Below are 17,321 nucleotides of genomic sequence, written 5' to 3' on the forward strand. Positions count from 1 at the left end.
CACCATTTTGGAAAAATGGTCGGTGATCACCCAGATAATGGTGCAGTTACGAGACTTGGGCAAGCCCACCACAAAGTCCATCCCGACCATCTCCCAGGGCCTGTCCGCCATGGGCAGAGGATAAAGCAAACCAGCTGGCCGTTGCCGAGGAGTCTTGTTCCTGGCGCAAGAGACACACGCCCGAACATACTCCGCGACATCACGGGCCATATGCGGCCACCAGTATGTCCTCGCCAGTAACTCAGATGTCCTTTTAGTACCAAAATGTCCACCCACCCTGGACGAGTGCGCCCAAGAAAGAACCTCCGGTCGCAAACTGGATGGAACAAAAGTCTTGCCCGGGGGCACAGACTCCAGCGAAACCGGAGCCACAGTTCTCAAGCTCTCGGTGGGGACAATAAGCCGAGGCTCCTCCTCCTCCTCCGCAGATGACACAACGGAGCGAGAGAGAGCGTCGGCCCGAATGTTCTTCTCCCCAGAAAGGAAATGGAGGCTGAAATGAAACCGGGAGAAGAACAAGGACCATCTGGCCTGGCGAGAATTCAACCGCTGAGCTGTCTGCAGGTACACCAAATTTTTATGGTCTGTGAAGACTTGGAAGGGAAAACGTGCTCTCTCCAAGAGATGTCTCCACGCCGAGAAAGCCAACTTCATGGCTAGCAACTCCCTGTCCCCGATGGAATAATTCCTCTCTGCTGGTGCGAAGGTCTTGGAGAAAAAGAAGCATGGATGCTTCCGACCTTGAGCATCCTTTTGGAAGAGGACTGCTCCAGCACCAACAGAAGAGGCATCCACCTCCATGATAAATGGCTTATCAACATCGGGGCGATGTAGAATGGGAGCGTTAGCGAAGTGTGACTTTATAGAGATAAAGGCCTTGGAGACCTCCTCAGACCACAATTTGGGATTCGCCCCCTTTTTGGTGAGGGCAACCAAGGGAGCTACCAAAGTTGAGAAGTGCGGAATGAACTGGCGATAATAATTGATGAATCCCATAAAGCGCTGCACCGCTTTAAGAGAATGGGGTTCCTGCCAGTCCATCACAGCCTGTAGTTTGGCAGGATCCATAGCCAATCCCTGGGCTGAGATGATGTAGCCTAGGAAAGGTAAGGACTCCTGCTCAAACATACACTTCTCCAACTTGGCATAGAGGGAATTTGCCCGTAGGAGGTCGAAGACTTTGCTAACATCTCTCCGGTGGGAGTCAATATCTGGAGAGTAGATGAGAATATCATCCAGATAGACTACGACCGAGGTGGAAAGCATATCCCGGAAGATATCATTCACAAAGTCTTGGAAAACGGCTGGGGCATTACAGAGCCCGAAGGGCATCACCAGATATTCATAGTGCCCATCCCTGGTGTTAAACGCCGTCTTCCATTCGTCCCCCTCACAGATGCGAATCAGGTTGTAAGCACCCCGCAGATATAATTTAGTAAATACCCTTGCTCCCAGAAGCCTATCGAATAGCTCGGATATCAGAGGCAAAGGGTACTTATTCTTAACGGTGATGGCGTTAAGACCCCTGTAGTCTATGCATGGACGCAATTCCCCATTCTTCTTCTGCACGAAGAAGAATCCTGCCCCAGCAGGTGACACTGACTTCCTGATGAACCCTCTTGCCAGATTTTCCTGGATGTACTGTGACATTGCCTCCGTCTCCGGGAGAGATAGCGGATAGACTCTACCCCGGGGAGGCTCAGCACCAGGCAAGAGGCCAATAGGACAGTCATAGGGGCGATGGGGCGGAAGGGTCTCCGCCGCCTTTTTGGAGAACACGTCTGCATAAGACCAATACTGCTTGGGGAGAGAGGATAGATCTGCGGGTACCTCTGTTGTAGCAACCTGAACGCACTCCCTCTGACACCTACCCCCACAAGATTCACCCCATCCCAGAATTCTGCCTGAGGACCACTCGATATGAGGAGAGTGGTACCGTAGCCAAGGTATTCCCAACAGGACCTCATCAATTCCCTCTGGAATGACGAGCAGAGAAATAATCTCCTGATGAGATGGCGACATGGACAGAGTAATAGGGATGGTCTGGTGTGTTATCTGTGAGGGCAGTGTCGACCCATTCACCACTCGTACCGTTACAGGTTGAGCTAGCATAACCAAGGGTATTGCGTGACGTTGGGCGAAGGCAGAAGACATAAAATTGCCCTCCGCCCCAGAATCCACGCAGAGCTCTACCGAGTGGGAGAATGAGCCTATAGTAATTGTCCCCTTAAAGGACAATTTAGAGGCAAACGTCGCCGTGTCTAGTGTACCTCCACCTACGACCACTAGACACTGACGTTTCCTCGACCGCTGAGAACATCTGGTGGCTAGATGTCCTGACTGCTGGCAAACATGACAGACCCTGAGTGCACAAGCGGTCCGGGACTTAGACCCCGCTTGTGACACTTCTCTGGCCTCATGTGACTCAGGAACCAGGACCGGAGATTCCAGAGGTTTGGCGAAAGTAGGAGCCAGCCGAAACCTCTGCCTACACTGGGCTCGCTCTAACCTCCGCTCGTTAAAACGGAGATCAATTCGAGTGGAGACTGTTATTAACTCCTCCAGTGTGGTAGGAATCTCCCTAGTGGCCAGAGCGTCCTTTACGTGGTCAGCCAAGCCCCTCCAAAATATGGGGATAAGAGCTTTATCCGACCATTCCAGCTCAGATGCTAAAGTGCGGAATTGGACGGCAAAATGACTGACCAAGGACTCACCCTGAGTTAATGCCAGCAGTTGGAGCGCAGTATCATGGGTGACTTGAGGTCCTAAAAAGACCTGTTTCAGAGTGCTCAAAAACAGCGGAGCACTCTGCACCACATGATCGCCACGCTCCCACAGCGGTGTAGCCCATTCCAACGCCCTGTCCGACAATAGAGATACAATAAATCCCACCTTAGCCCGCTCTGTGGGGAAGCGTGCAGCCAGGAGCTCAAGATGAATAGAGCACTGACTCACAAATCCCCTACAAAATTTGCTATCACCAGAAAATTTTTCTGGCAGCGGGAGGCGAGAAAATGTCGGAACAGGGGTGGCAATGGACAAAGTTGCTGCAGCCACGCTGGCAGCCTGTACAGCAACTGCGGTAACATCCACAGCTGAGGTTGTGCTCTCGAGAGCCGCCAACCTACCCTCCAGCTGCTGGATATACTGGAAGGATTGCTGTTTGTCTGTCATCACTAGCCAGACCCTGGCGCTAGTGTAATGTTAGGACTCGCGGAACGCACCAAGTAAGATGATATAGATGCGTTCGCAGTCCGGGGTCCACCGTGCAGGCGAAACCCGCTGCTAGTGAATGACAGACTATATGGCGGTACTTAAAAGTATAAACACGTGGGTTAAACCTCACCCAACGTGAAGAAAGCGATCCTGTTAAGTCACAGGACCGCAGTACCGCACATAGAGCGCGAGCAAGTAGTCAGCGAACTTAACCCCGAAAGGGATTGAAGTCCGATTAAGACCCTTGCTGGCACAACACCGCAACTGGGTGTGTAATGAACCTTATTAGTAATATATAAGCACAAAAGTGCGTGCGATGCCGCACTGACGGACGCCACTAACCACCCAGGCTTGGGAAGGGAAAGCGCAAGGCAAGCGCACGGCGCCGTACTGGCAGGCACAGCTATAAGACGCTGTGATGTGTGTAACATACAGATGGATAGTTGGGCGCTAGAGAGCTACCATCATCCGCGAGCAATCAACAACTCTAGGGAGGGATACTTAGGAGCTTTCATCCATCGACATACATCCATCTACACACACACATAATAATTGTACACTAGCGCATGGCCGTGCGGTCATGCGCAGTTTATATAGTTGCAGGACAGGAAGTGGCCACAGAAACTTTGCCCTTCCAAGACCTGCCAAGAGGACCAATGGAATGCGCTGCAGAGCCTGAGCACATGACCCTCGATCTCCAATGGGAGATCTTGCCCTGGGCATGCTCAGTGTGCACAAATAAGGACTTAGTCCCAGAGAAGTCCGCTCGCTGCTGACCAGCACTGACTTTAATGGCAGGAGCTGAAGAAGCAGCAGTAACTCTCTGTACAGAGCGAGACCGAGCAAGACGCTGGGACCGACGTCCCTGCTGAGCAGACTCCACTGCGGCTGGATAGGAATGGGAGACCGCAGCGGAGACGGCCCGAGATTCCCCCTGTGCAAAAGTGGGAACTCGAGACCTAACACAGTTTTGTATTTTCACAAGGGTAACAGGATAAATTGGACCCCAAAAGTTGTTGTCCAATTTGTCCTGAGTACGCTGATACCCCATATGTTGGGGGGGAAGCACTGTTTGTGCGCATGGCAGAGCTCGGAAGGGAAGGAGCGCCATTTGGAATACAGACTTAGATGGATTGGTCTGCAGGCGTCACGTTGCATTTGCAGAGCCCCTGATGTACCCAAACAGTACAAACCCCCCACAAGTGACCCCATATTGGAAACTAGACCTCCCAAGGAACTTATCTAGATGTGTTGTGAGAACTTTGAACCCCCAAGTGTTTCACTGCAGTTTACAACGCAGAGCCGCAAAAATAAAAAAATCTTATTTTTCCCACAAAAATGATTTTTAGCCCCCCACATTTTTATTTTCCCAAGGATAACAAGAGAACTTGGACCCCAAAAGTTGTTGTCCAATTTGTCCTGAGTAGGCTGATACCCCATATGTTGGGGTAAATCCCTGTTTGGGCGCACCGGAGAGCTCGGAAGGGAAGGAGCACTGTTTTACTTTTTCAACGCAGAATTGGCTGGAATTGAGATCGGACGTCATGTCGCATTTGGAGAGCCCCTGATGTGCCTGAACAGTGGAAACTCCCCAATTCTACCTGAAACCCTAATCCAACAACACCCCTAACCCTAATCCCAACGGTAACCCTAACCACACCCCTAACCCTGACACACCTGTCATGATCCCAATGGCAGGGGATCACAAAAGGACAAGCACAAAAACAAAACAAGCTCTAGGGTGATGGAACCTGAGCTGACCGCGATCCTGAACCTAAACACACAACTAGCAGTAGCCGGGGAACGTGCCTACGATGATTCCTAGACGTCTCGCGCCAGCCGAAGGATTAACTTCCCCTATAAGAAGAAACACAGACCTCACTTGCCTCCAGAGAAACACCCCACAGAAATAGCAACCCCCCACATGTAATAACGGTGAAATGAGAGGAAAGCACATACGTAGTTATGAAAATAGAATCAGCAAAAATGAGGCCCGCTAAAGCTAGATAGCAGAGGATACAAAAGTGAACTGCGCGGTCAGCGAAAAACCCTTCAAAAAACCATCCTGAAATTACTTGAACTCATGTGCCAACTCATGGAACATGAGGAGTAATTTCAGCCCACTAGAGCAACCAGCAGCAAGGAATCACATCTCTGCAAGCTGGACTAAGACAAAAATTAAGCAAAATGTGGAACAGGAAAATCAAAACTTAGCTTGTCCTGAAGATAACAGACGCAGGGAGCAGAGGTTAAAAGACACGCTGATTACATTGATAGCCGGCGAGGAAATGACAAAAAAGCCAGGTTAAATAGGAAACTCCCATAACCTGATGGAACAGGTGGACACCAGAGACCGCAGAGAACACAAGTCACCCAGTACCATCAGTAACCACCAGAGGGAGCCCAAAAACAGAACTCACAACACACACCCCTAATTCTAATCCCAACCCTAATCCCAACCGCAAATATAATCCAAACCCTAACCCTAACTTTAGCCCCAACCCTAACCCTAACTTTAGCCCCAACCCTAACCCTAACTTTAGCCCCAACCCTAACCCTAACTTTAGCTCCAACCCTAACCCCAACCCTAACCCTAGCCCCAACCCTAACCCTAGCCCTAACCCTAGCCCCAACCCTAACCCTAACCTTAGCCCCAACCCTAGCCCTAACCCTAGCCCTAACCCTAGCCCTAACCCTAGCCCTAACCCTAGCCCTGATGGGAAAATGGAAATAAATACATTTTTTTAATTTTGTTATTTTTCCCTAACTAAGGGGGTGATGAAGAGGGGTTTGATTTACTTTTATAGCGTTTTTATATCGGATTTTTATGATTGGCAGCTGTCACACACTAAAAGACGCTTTTTTATAGCAAAAACGTTTTTGCGTCTCCACATTTTGAGACCTATAATTTTTCCATATTTTGGTCCACAGAGTCATCTGAGGTCTTGTTTTTTGTGGGACAAGATGACGTTTTTATTGGTAACATTTTTGGACATGTGACAGTTTTTGATCACTTTTTATTCCGATTTTTGTGAGGCAGAATGACCAAAAACCAGCTATTCATGAATTTCTTTTGGGGGAGGTCAGTACGATTACAGCGATATCTCATTTATATCATTTTTTTTTTAATGTTTTGTCGCTTTTATACGATAAAAGCTATTTTATAGAAAAAATAATTATTTTGGCATCGCTTTATTCTCAGGACTATAACTTTTTTATTTTTTTGCTTATTATGCTTTGTGGCGGCTCGTTTTTTGCGGGACAAGATGACGTTTTCAGGGGTACCATGGTTATTTACATCCATCTTTTTGATCGCGTGTTATTCCACTTTTTGTTCGGCGGTATGATAATAAAGCGTTGTTTTTTGGCTCGTTTTTTTTTTCTTACGGTGTTCACTGAAGGGGTTAACTAGTGGGACAGTTTTATAGGTTGTCGTTACGGACGCGGCGATACTAAATATGTGTACTTTTATTGTTTGTTTGGTTTTTTTTTTTAGATAAAGAAATGTATTTATGGGAATAATATACAGTGAGGCAAAAAAGTATTTAGTCAGTCAGCAATAGTGCAAGTTCCACCACTTAAAAAGATGAGAGGCGTCTGTAATTTACATCATAGGTAGACCTCAACTATGGGAGACAAACTGAGAAAAAAAATCCAGAAAATCACATTGTCTGTTTTTTTAACAATTTATTTGCATATTATGGTGGAAAATAAGTATTTGGTCAGAAACAAACAATCAAGTTTTCTGGCTCTCACAGACCTGTAACTTCTTTTTTAAGAGTCTCCTCTTTCCTCCACTCATTACCTGTAGTAATGGCACCTGTTTAAACTTGTTATCAGTATAAAAAGACACCTGTGCACACCCTCAAACAGTCTGACTCCAAACTCCACTATGATGAAGACCAAAGAGCTGTCAAAGGACACCAGAAACAAAATTGTAGCCCTGCACCAGGCTGGGAAGACTGAATCTGCAATAGCCAACCAGCTTGGAGTGAAGAAATCAACAGTGGGAGCAATAATTAGAAAATGGAAGACATACAAGACCACTGATAATCTCCCTCGATCTGGGGCTCCACGCAAAATCCCACCCCGTGGGGTCAGAATGATCACAAGAGCGGTGAGCAAAAATCCCAGAACCACGCGGGGGGACCTAGTGAATGAACTGCAGAGAGCTGGGACCAATGTAACAAGGCCTACCATAAGTAACACACTACGCCACCATGGACTCAGATCCTGCAGTGCCAGACGTGTCCCACTGCTTAAGCCAGTACATGTCCGGGCCCGTCTGAAGTTTGCTAGAGAGCATTTGGATGATCCAGAGGAGTTTTGGGAGAATGTCCTATGGTCTGATGAAACCAAACTGGAACTGTTTGGTAGAAACACAACTTGTCGTGTTTGGAGGAAAAAGAATACTGAGTTGCATCCATCAAACACCATACCTACTGTAAAGCATGGTGGTGGAAACATCATGCTTTGGGGCTGTTTCTCTGCAAAGGGGCCAGGACGACTGATCCGGGTACATGAAAGAATGAATGGGGCCATGTATCGTGAGATTTTGAGTGCAAACCTCCTTCCATCAGCAAGGGCATTGAAGATGAAACGTGGCTGGGTCTTTCAACATGACAATGATCCAAAGCATATAGAATATAGTACACCGCACACTCTGTATATATATTTTGCAAATAGTGAAGGATTTTATTTATATAAAGTAGAATTAGGTGACATGAAAAGCGACCAAAGGTAATTATAATGACGTTTCGGCCCTGCCAGGGCCTTAATCATATAATCGCTTCAATGTGCACAAAAGAGAGGAAAAGATCCTGGTAGGTAGAGGCATATACTTGGGTGCCAGTAAGCTGTGTGTATATCTCGCAAAGAGAGCCCTGTAGGGGTCTGTAAGGCGTAGAACTTTATAAGTGCAGTAGATATGCGGCGCTCCCGCGCCCTGCAGTCAGTGTCCCTTATTACCCTGAGTGCGCGCCAATTTTCTCTACATAAATGATCCAAAGCACACAGCCAGGGCAACGAAGGAGTGGCTTCGTAAGAAGCATTTCAAGGTCCTGGAGTGGCCTAGCCAGTCTCCAGATCTCAACCCTATAGAAAACCTTTGGAGGGAGTTGAAAGTCCGTGTTGCCAAGCGAAAAGCCAAAAACATCACTGCTCTAGAGGAGATCTGCATGGAGGAATGGGCCAACATACCAACAGCAGTGTGTGGCAACCTTGTGAAGACTTACAGAAAACGTTTGACCTCTGTCATTGCCAACAAAGGATATATTACAAAGTATTGAGATGAAATTTTGTTTCTGACCAAATACTTATTTTCCACCATAATATGCAAATAAAATGTTAAAAAAACAGACAATGTGATTTTCTGGATTTTTTTTCTCAGTTTGTCTCCCATAGTTGAGGTCCACCTATGATGTAAATTACAGACCCCTCTCATCTTTTTAAGTGGTGGAACTTGCACTATTGCTGACTGACTAAATACTTTTTTGCCCCACTGTATATATATTTTTTTATTTATTTAGTAATTTTTTTTTTTTTTTACACATGTGGACATTTTTTTTAAAACTTTTTTACTTTGTCCCAGGGGGGACATCACAGATCGCAGATCTTACAGTTTGCACAGCACTCTGTAAGATCGGCGATCTCATTCACATCGCTGCAGGCTTACCAGCACCTGCAGTCGACCCGGAAGTACTCCCTGCAGGACACGGATGCAGCCCCGCGGCCATTTTGGATCTGGGGCCTGCAGGGAGAAGACGCTCGGTACAAGGTGAGCACCTCACCTTGTACCGATCGTCTCAGGGAAGCACGCAGGGAGCCCCCTCCCTGCGCGATGCTTCCCTGTACCACCGCGATCATGTTTGATCGCAGTGTGTCGGGGGTTAATGTGACGGGAGCGGTCCGTGACCACTCCTGGCACATAGTGCTGGATGTCAGCTGCGATAGTCAGCTGACACCCGGCCGCGATCGGCCGCGCTCCCCATGAGCGCGGCCGATCGCTATGACGTACTATCCCGTCGGTGGGAATTAAGGCCCACCCCACCTCGACGGGATAGTACGTCATATGGGATTAAGGGGTTAAGTATTATGTATTAGTAGTACTGACAGTAAAAAAAAACTATAACACAACTACAATATATTCCTTGTTGGTATATAAGAGAAAAGGAATCTGTTAACATTATCTCTATTGCATCCAGGTGGTGCCAAAAGATATTAAAAAAAATAAAACTAAATGGCTAACAACTTCTGAGTACACAGTTCTGGCATTATCCCTGGAAAAAGAATAAATGTTCAGTGAAGAAAATATAAAGGATACTTGTTAGCTCCTGGATTCTTATAAATCTTCACCACAGTTTGGGCTTGTGAGACCCCAAATGTTTATAAATCCTAAAGATTGGGCTTTATGATTCATCCTGTTGGAGGGTGAATTCTTCTGTCAGTTGGTCGGTAGTTCTTTCCAATCGTTTTTAGTGTCTCTTTTGCATCTTCTGGTCTGTAAATAGGGATGATTTTCCCCTGATGAAAAATGAGATTTTTTTTTGGAAAGCCCCACATGCAGGGGATTTCTTCTTGTCTCAGAAAGGACGTGGCATCACCAAATGTTCTTCTTCTTGCAGGTGTTTCTTTAGAAAAGTCTGAGAATATCTTAATCTTTTCAAAAGGAGCTGGAGGTTGTCATTTTCCTTTATGTATTCTGTAATCTTTTCTTTTGTCTGAAAAAAAGTGAAAATGCATTATTACGTCCCTTGGTAACTCTGGGGAGTTGTTTTTTGGTCTTGGCAATCTGTGAATTCTGTCCACTTCTTTAATGCCTGGAATGGTTTTCGTTATTAAATCCTGAATGAAAGATTGCATTTTGGATTGTGTGATGCTCTCCGGAATACCTCTTATCTTCAGGATATTTCTTTTGTTTCGGTCCTCCAGATCTACCATCTTTGCTTATAGATTTTTTATTTCCTCGTTCAGTTCTTTCTGGTCCTTATTAGTTGATTCTATGGCTTTTTCCATGTTATTTATCTTTCTATTGTACACTTCCAGTTTTGTATTAATATTTTCTATTGAGTTTTGGATAACATTAAATTGCTTTTCTATGCTTATTTGAACTGACTTGCCAAATGCTTTACGGGCTTCAGTTATATACTCTTCTGTTGATAAATTCTTCCCCATTGATCTAATAGTCTCCTTGATTTTTTTTATGATGTGCGGTGGTATGCTGATGATTTTACATTAGGTGAGTCACTAAAATCCCTTCTTATTCTCTGCTTGTTTGGACTATTTGAGGGAGATAAGTATTCAGAATCTTCTTCACCTCAGTCAAAAACCTCCTTTGCTGCAGCTGCCCCTTTAAGTAAAGCACTGCTTGATTCCAGTGTTTTTCTTTAAACACTTTGTTTTTGAAGGGTTTGTACTTCCATTTATGCTCCCTCTGTCTGAAGCGATGGCCAGGGGACCACCACGGTGCAGGAAGACTACGGTACACAAGATGAGGTGCAAGCAACAAAGGGTAGATTTATTGGAAGGCAAGGAATGAAGGGAATGAGGAAGATGCAAACAGGGGTATACAATGGCAAAATACAATTTACAAGAGTAATAAACTTTATCTTTTCCGTAAAATAGCACTGTGCTCCAGCTATAACAGACTCAAAATATGTCTAACAAGCAAATGTAAACAACAAACAAGTGATGATGCTACTCTACGTATAACCTCCCTGGCCTTTACTAAGCAGGCCACACGGCTCCCGTGTACTGACTATTGAAGCCTACACTAGGCCCTAACAGGTGCACCAAACAGGAACAAACTCACGGTGATGTTGGAGAATCAGGTCCAGTCCCAGGGGGCCCCCAGCAGTCCAATACGGTGGTGCGCACAGCTTTCTGTCAGCTCTGTGAAAGGTGGTCTTCTCCTTGCTTCTGGATCCTAGGGATGCTCCTGGAAACTGTAAATCCCTTTTCTCTGTATCATCGTGGCTCTCTTGCAGCTATATCAGAACACAGTTTTTCTCTCTTTCAGCTATCAGCACAAAAAGTCTTCTCTCCAGCAGCCTCAGCTCACACACGCTGCTCCAGCTCCACACCTGCACTCTGCACCGACTAGTTTATTACAATGATTATTGCAGGGGAGAAGCAGAACATTCCATCACGACAGACAAGGGGGTGCAGCCTCTTAAAGTGACAGCGTGTTCCTTACTGTCCATATCAGCACCACCCTCTTACATGTCTGTGAAAGCTGATATCTGCTACTTTCCTCATTTGTGCAGGAGGATTGTGTACATAATGAATTGTCTGCCCAGACTGTTTGTAGCTGCAGTCCTCTACTTGCTGACCTGTGCTCCATGAAGAGCTGCCTGATGTCATCCCTTCCTGTGCTTGCCTTGTCCGCGGCTGGTATGGGGGAGCAGACTGTGCTGCTTACTTTAAAGTAAGTGGCTTAGCCCAGCTCCCTGACAGTACCTTGCTCTGCTAGATCAGTGTGACTGTGAGGATCACAGGTGTCTGGAGAGGTGGGCAGCTTCAGATCAACATATGAGTTTTGGAGGTGCAGTTCATGCTCTTTTTTTGATGATCAGATTGCCTAAATGTAGCAGAATACTTCACTTGCTATGAACTCTCTCATAGCAATCCAGCAGTGACAACCATAAAGGTCTTCAGGAGACATCTGATTGTCATGCCAACCTATCGGTGACCCGCGATCATGTGCTGAGGGTTACCGATGGGTGGATTTCCGGTGCAATTGCCGGAAATGCATGTTAAATGCCGCTGTCCGCATTTGACAGCAGCATTTAACGGGTTAAAAGCCATGGGTGGATTGTGATTCCACACGCGGCTGTTCTAGGCACATGTCAACTGTTTAAAACAGCTGACGTGCTGGGAAAGATGTGGGCTAACCGCTGAAGCCCACATCAAAGGGAGGGAGTCCGACGTGGGCGTTCTATTATGCCCAACGTTGGAAAGGGGTTAAGGTTTGGAGACTGGCTAGGCCACTCCATGAAATTAATGTGCTTCTTTTTGAGCCCCTCCTTTGTTGCTTTGGCTGTATATTTTGGGCCATTGTCTTGCTGGAAGACCCAGCCATGACCAATTTTTAATGTACCGTATATACTTGTGTATAAGCTGAGATTTTCAGCACATTATTTTGTGCTGAAAACATACCCCTCCGCTAATACACGAGTCATTGTCCAGAAAGCCAGCAGGGGAGGGAGAGGGGAGCAACGGAGCAGCGGCAGGAGCCGGCATCTGTGACATCATACCCTCCTCACGCTGTTGCTGAACATCCCTGCATCTCAGATGTGCTGGCGCCGGCAGCTCTCCTCTCCTGTGCTGAGCGGTCATGTGGTACCACTCATTAAGGTAATGAATATGCACGCATCTCCACTTCCATAGGCGGTCGCGCATATTCATTACCTTAATGAGCAGTACCATGTGACCGCTCAGCACAGGAGAGAGCTGCTTGTGCTGGGACAACTGAGATGAAGGGACGTGCAGCAACCACGCGAGGAGGGTGAATATGACTGGGAGGATGGGGGAAGCCCAGCCATGCATACAAGGGTGGGGAGCCCAGCCATGTATACAAGGACAGAGGAGCTCAGTCATGCATACAAAAATGGGGGAGGACGGGAGGAGCCAAGCCATGCATACAAGGACAGGGGAGGACGGGAGAAGTCCAGCCATGCATGCAAGGACAGGGGAGGATGGGGGGAGCCCAGCCATGCATACAAGGACAGGGGAGGACCTGGGGAGCCAAGCCATGCATACAAGGATCGGGGAGGACAGGGGGAGCCCAGCAATGCATACAAGGATGGGGGAGAACGGGGGAAGCCCAGTCATGCATACAAGGACGGGAGAGGAAAGGGGGAGCCCAGCCATGCATACAAGGATGGGACAGGGGAGCCACACAGAGCAGGACAGGGATGAGGGGACAATGCATACCCGGCTTATACTCGAGTCAATAAGCTTACCCAGTTTTCCAAAACAAAATTAGGTGCCTCAGCTTATACTCGGGTCGGCTTATACTCGAGTATATACGGTACTTGCGGAGGGAAGGAGGTTGTCACTCAGGATTTTACAGTACTTGGCTCCATCCATTCTCCCATTGCTGCAGTGAAGTAGTCCTGTGCCCTTAGCAGAGAAACACCCCCAAAACATAATGTTTCCACTTCCATACTTGACAGTGGGGACGGTGCTCTTTGGATCATAGGCAGCATTTCTCTTCCTCCAAACATAGCAAGTTGAGTTAATGCCAAAGTACTCAATTTTTGTCTCATGTGACCACAGCACCTCCGAATCACTCACAGAATCATCTAGGTGTTCATTGGCAAACTTCAGACGGGCCTGCACATGTGACTTCTTGAGCAGGGGGACCTTGTTGGCACTGCAGGATTTTAAACATTTACGGCATAACGTGTTAAGAAAGGTTTTCTTGGTGACTGTGGTCACAGTTGCCTTGAGATCATTAACAAGTCCCCCCATGTAGTTTTAGGCTGATCTCTCACCTTCCTCATTTTGCATTTCTTCCATTTTCTTACTATTGCACCAACAGTTGTCTCCTTCTCAACCAGCATCTTACTTATGGTTTTGTAGTCCATTACAGCTTTGTGCAGGTCTATGATCTTGTCTTTGACATCCTTATAAAGCTCCTCTGCTCATGTTGTAGAGGTTAGAGTCTAACTGATTAATTGAGTCTGTGGACAGGAGTCTTTTATAAAGGTGACTATGTAAGACAGGAAAGAAATTTATCTTGGTACCGTGTTAGCCAGTAGATAGAAAAATATTTAGAATTGAGAGTCCTCAGTGGTTGATATCAACCACTGAGGACTCTCAATTCTAAATATTTTTCTATGTAAGACAGCTGTCTTTAATGCAGGTAATGAGTTGATTAGGAGCGTCTAACTGGTCTGTATGAGCCAGAACTCTTAGTGGTTGGTAATGAATTAAATACTTATTTCTCACTTATTAGTTTATATAATGTGAGTTTCTGGATTTTATTTTTGATATTCTATCTCTCAATATTAAAATTAACCTACCCTTAAAATTATAGACTGTTCATGTGTTTGTCAGTGGGCAAACTTACAAAATCAGCAAGGGATCAAGCACCATATTTTTGAGATTATAAGATGCTCCGGATTTTAACCCCTTTCTGACCTCGGACAGGATAGTACATCCGAGGTCAGAACCCCCGCTTTGATGCGGGCTCCGGCGGCTGTTTTGAACAGCTGACATGTGCCCACAATAGCGGCGGGTGAAAATCGCGATTTACCTGCCGCTGTTAAACAGCGGCATTTAACCGGCGCTTCCGGCAATCGGGCCGGAAATGAGCACATCGCCGACCCCCGTCACATGATTGGGGGTCGGCGATGCATCAGGATGGTAACCATAGAGGTCCTTGAGACCTCTATGGTTATTGATGCCGGTTTGCTGTGAGCGCTACCCTGTGGTTGGTGCTCATAGCAAGCCTGCAATTCAGCTACATAGCAGCGATCCGATGATCGCTGCTATGTAGCAGAGCCGATCGAGTTGTGCCAGCTTCTAGCCTCCCACGGAGGCTATTGAAGCACGGCAAAAGTAAAAAAAAAAAGTAAAAAAAAATGTGAAAAAAATAAAAAAAATATAAAAGTTTAAATCACCCCCCTTTCGCCCCATTCAAGATAAATAAATAATAAAAAAAAAACCTACACATATTTCGTATTGAAGGGTTCAGAATAGCCTGATCTATCAATAAAAAAAGCATTAACATGATCGCTAAACAGCGTAGCGATAAAAAAAATTAGAAACGCCAGAATTACGTTTTTTTTAACATATCTGCACATAAGTATCAATAAAAACGTCAGCTCGGCACGCAAAAAATAAGCCCTCAACCGACCCCAGTTCACAAAAAATGGAGACGCTATGGGTATCGGAAAATGGCGCAATTGTTTTGGTTTTTTTTAGCAAAGTTTTTAATTTTTTTTTCACCACTTAGATAAAAAATAACCTAGACATGGTGTCTATGAACTCATAATTACCTGGAGAATCATAATATCTGGTCAGTTTTAGCATTTAGTGAACCTAGCAAAAAAAAATCAAACAAAAAACAAGTGTGGGATTGCACTTTTTTTGCAATTTCACCGCACTTGAAATTTTTTTCCCACTTCCTAGTACACGACACAGAAAAACCAATGATGTCGTTCAAAAGTACAACTCGTCCGGCAAAAAAATAAGCCCTCAAAAGGCTATATTGATGGAAAAATAAAAAAGTTATGGCTCTGGGAAGAGGGCAGCGAAAAACGAACACGGAAAAACGGAAAATCCCAAGGTCATGAAGGGAATAAGACGCACCCCATATTTTGAGAAAAATAGGAATTTTTTTTTTTTTTATAAAATGGTTGTGGTTCTTATAATCCATGCGTCTTATTGCTTAACTGGGTGGTGGTTGCGATAAAGCAGGGTCTCAGGGTCGCTGCTGGAGGAAGCAGGAGTGGAGTGATGCTGCAGGCGGCAGGCTGGGATGAGGGGAGTGTTCCGATGTGCGGCGTGCTGCTGCGGGTGTCCAGTGCTGCAGGGGTGTCAGGTGCTGCTGCGCCTGTCTCCGGTGCGGCGGGGGGCTCGCCCGACCTTTTGGGCAGGGGCAGAGCCCCCACGGTTCCATGGCCTCCTGTGTGGTGAATGACCACCGGGGACTGTGCATGCGCAGATGGAGATCTCGGCTCCAAGATCTGCAGCGGCCTGCAGCAACGGTAACACTAAGGTATATCCACATTATAAGATGCAGCCCCATTTCCCCCTAAATTTTTGGGGAAAAAGTGCGAGTTATAATCCCGAAAAATACGGTACTTATTCCCCCCACTGTATGTATATGCAGCGCCCCAGGGTCCTGGTCGTTGCAGTAATGTCATTCTTCCACCAGGGCGAGTGATGTTACGTCTGAAGGCAATAAAGGAGATCACTTTACCAGGTATCACAAACCACACAACACACTTCACACTCCAGGCCACCAGGGGGAGCCATGCTTCTATCTATTAGGGCACTCCTCACAACTAGGTAAAACTGGCAGTTTGGATAGGGAAGCAGAAAGAGAATCTGGCTGGATAGGGAGAGAGCCAGAGGCAGACTGAGGTCTGCATAGGACGAAGATCCACGGAGCTGCGCCTGCCCCATGTGCGGCAGATTCCTAAGAAAGAGACAACAGAAGGGAATTGTCTTGTAGTGAGTGAGAAATGAAGTCATAGCAAAAGGAGAGGAACCCAGAAGGAGTTCTGCCCTGTAAAAGGCTGCCTCCTTTCTGAGGCACATAAGCCGGTAGCCAGAACACCGAGGGAGTAAGGATCTCTACGCTTTACTTCAGAGACTGGCAGGACAGTTGATTCTACAGTACATTGGCTGCTCGACCTTATACCCAGGAGGCACGGTGGCAACTTGAGGGGGCCGGGGCACGATAGTCCCTGTAAAAAGCCTCAGGCCATCAGTCATATGGGTTTGTCCTATCCTATCCATCAGGGGGACAGAGAGAAAGAGACATTACATCTACAATAGTTGTGAGGACCTCACCGAGAAGCTCAGCAGGGAGGAACTACAACACTCAGGCGCTAGAGGAAGGCTACTGATTTCCACCTGGATAAGGGGACTCTGGATTTGCCTTCTGACCGGCCGAACTCTGCATACCCTGTGATCTGGTGCTCTGGACTGTGGAAGCTGAAGCATTCAGTAAAGGTAAAGAGACTGCAACCTCGTGTCCTCGTTATTCACTGCACCTTTCACCATCCACACACTAGGAAGCCCTGGGGACATACTTCACCTGTGGGAAGGTATACCATCTAGCTGCCATAACATCACCCCAGCGGATCCCTAAGCAGCATCGGTCACCCTGACCGAATACCACAGGTGGCGTCACAAACATTATCCTTTTAAAGACATTTCCCCCCTTTTACAACGGACATCCCTAGGGCCATGGACCGGGTCAGCCACCGTGACATCGCCCTTGAGAACCGAAGGGCCCGGCTCCGAGTAACCCCTAGCCCTTGGGGGCGCTATATATATATTTATATATATAGTGTGTGTGTGTGTGTGTGTGTGTGTGTGTGTGTGTGTTTGCATACATTATATTACAGAGAGGAAAAAAAAATTGA

At 46.6% G+C, this 17,321-nt stretch overlaps 1 protein-coding gene across 1 annotated transcript in view; it reads left to right on the forward strand.

The window, feature by feature from the left end:
• The window catches only part of LOC138676325 (TRPM8 channel-associated factor homolog), a 206,022-nt gene that overhangs the window by 115,471 nt on the left and 73,230 nt on the right, over positions 1-17,321 (forward strand). The window lies entirely within an intron of this gene.

The sequence above is a fragment of the Ranitomeya imitator genome, chromosome 4 (genome assembly GCF_032444005.1).
Source record: "Ranitomeya imitator isolate aRanImi1 chromosome 4, aRanImi1.pri, whole genome shotgun sequence".
Taxonomy (NCBI): Eukaryota; Metazoa; Chordata; class Amphibia; order Anura; family Dendrobatidae; genus Ranitomeya; species Ranitomeya imitator.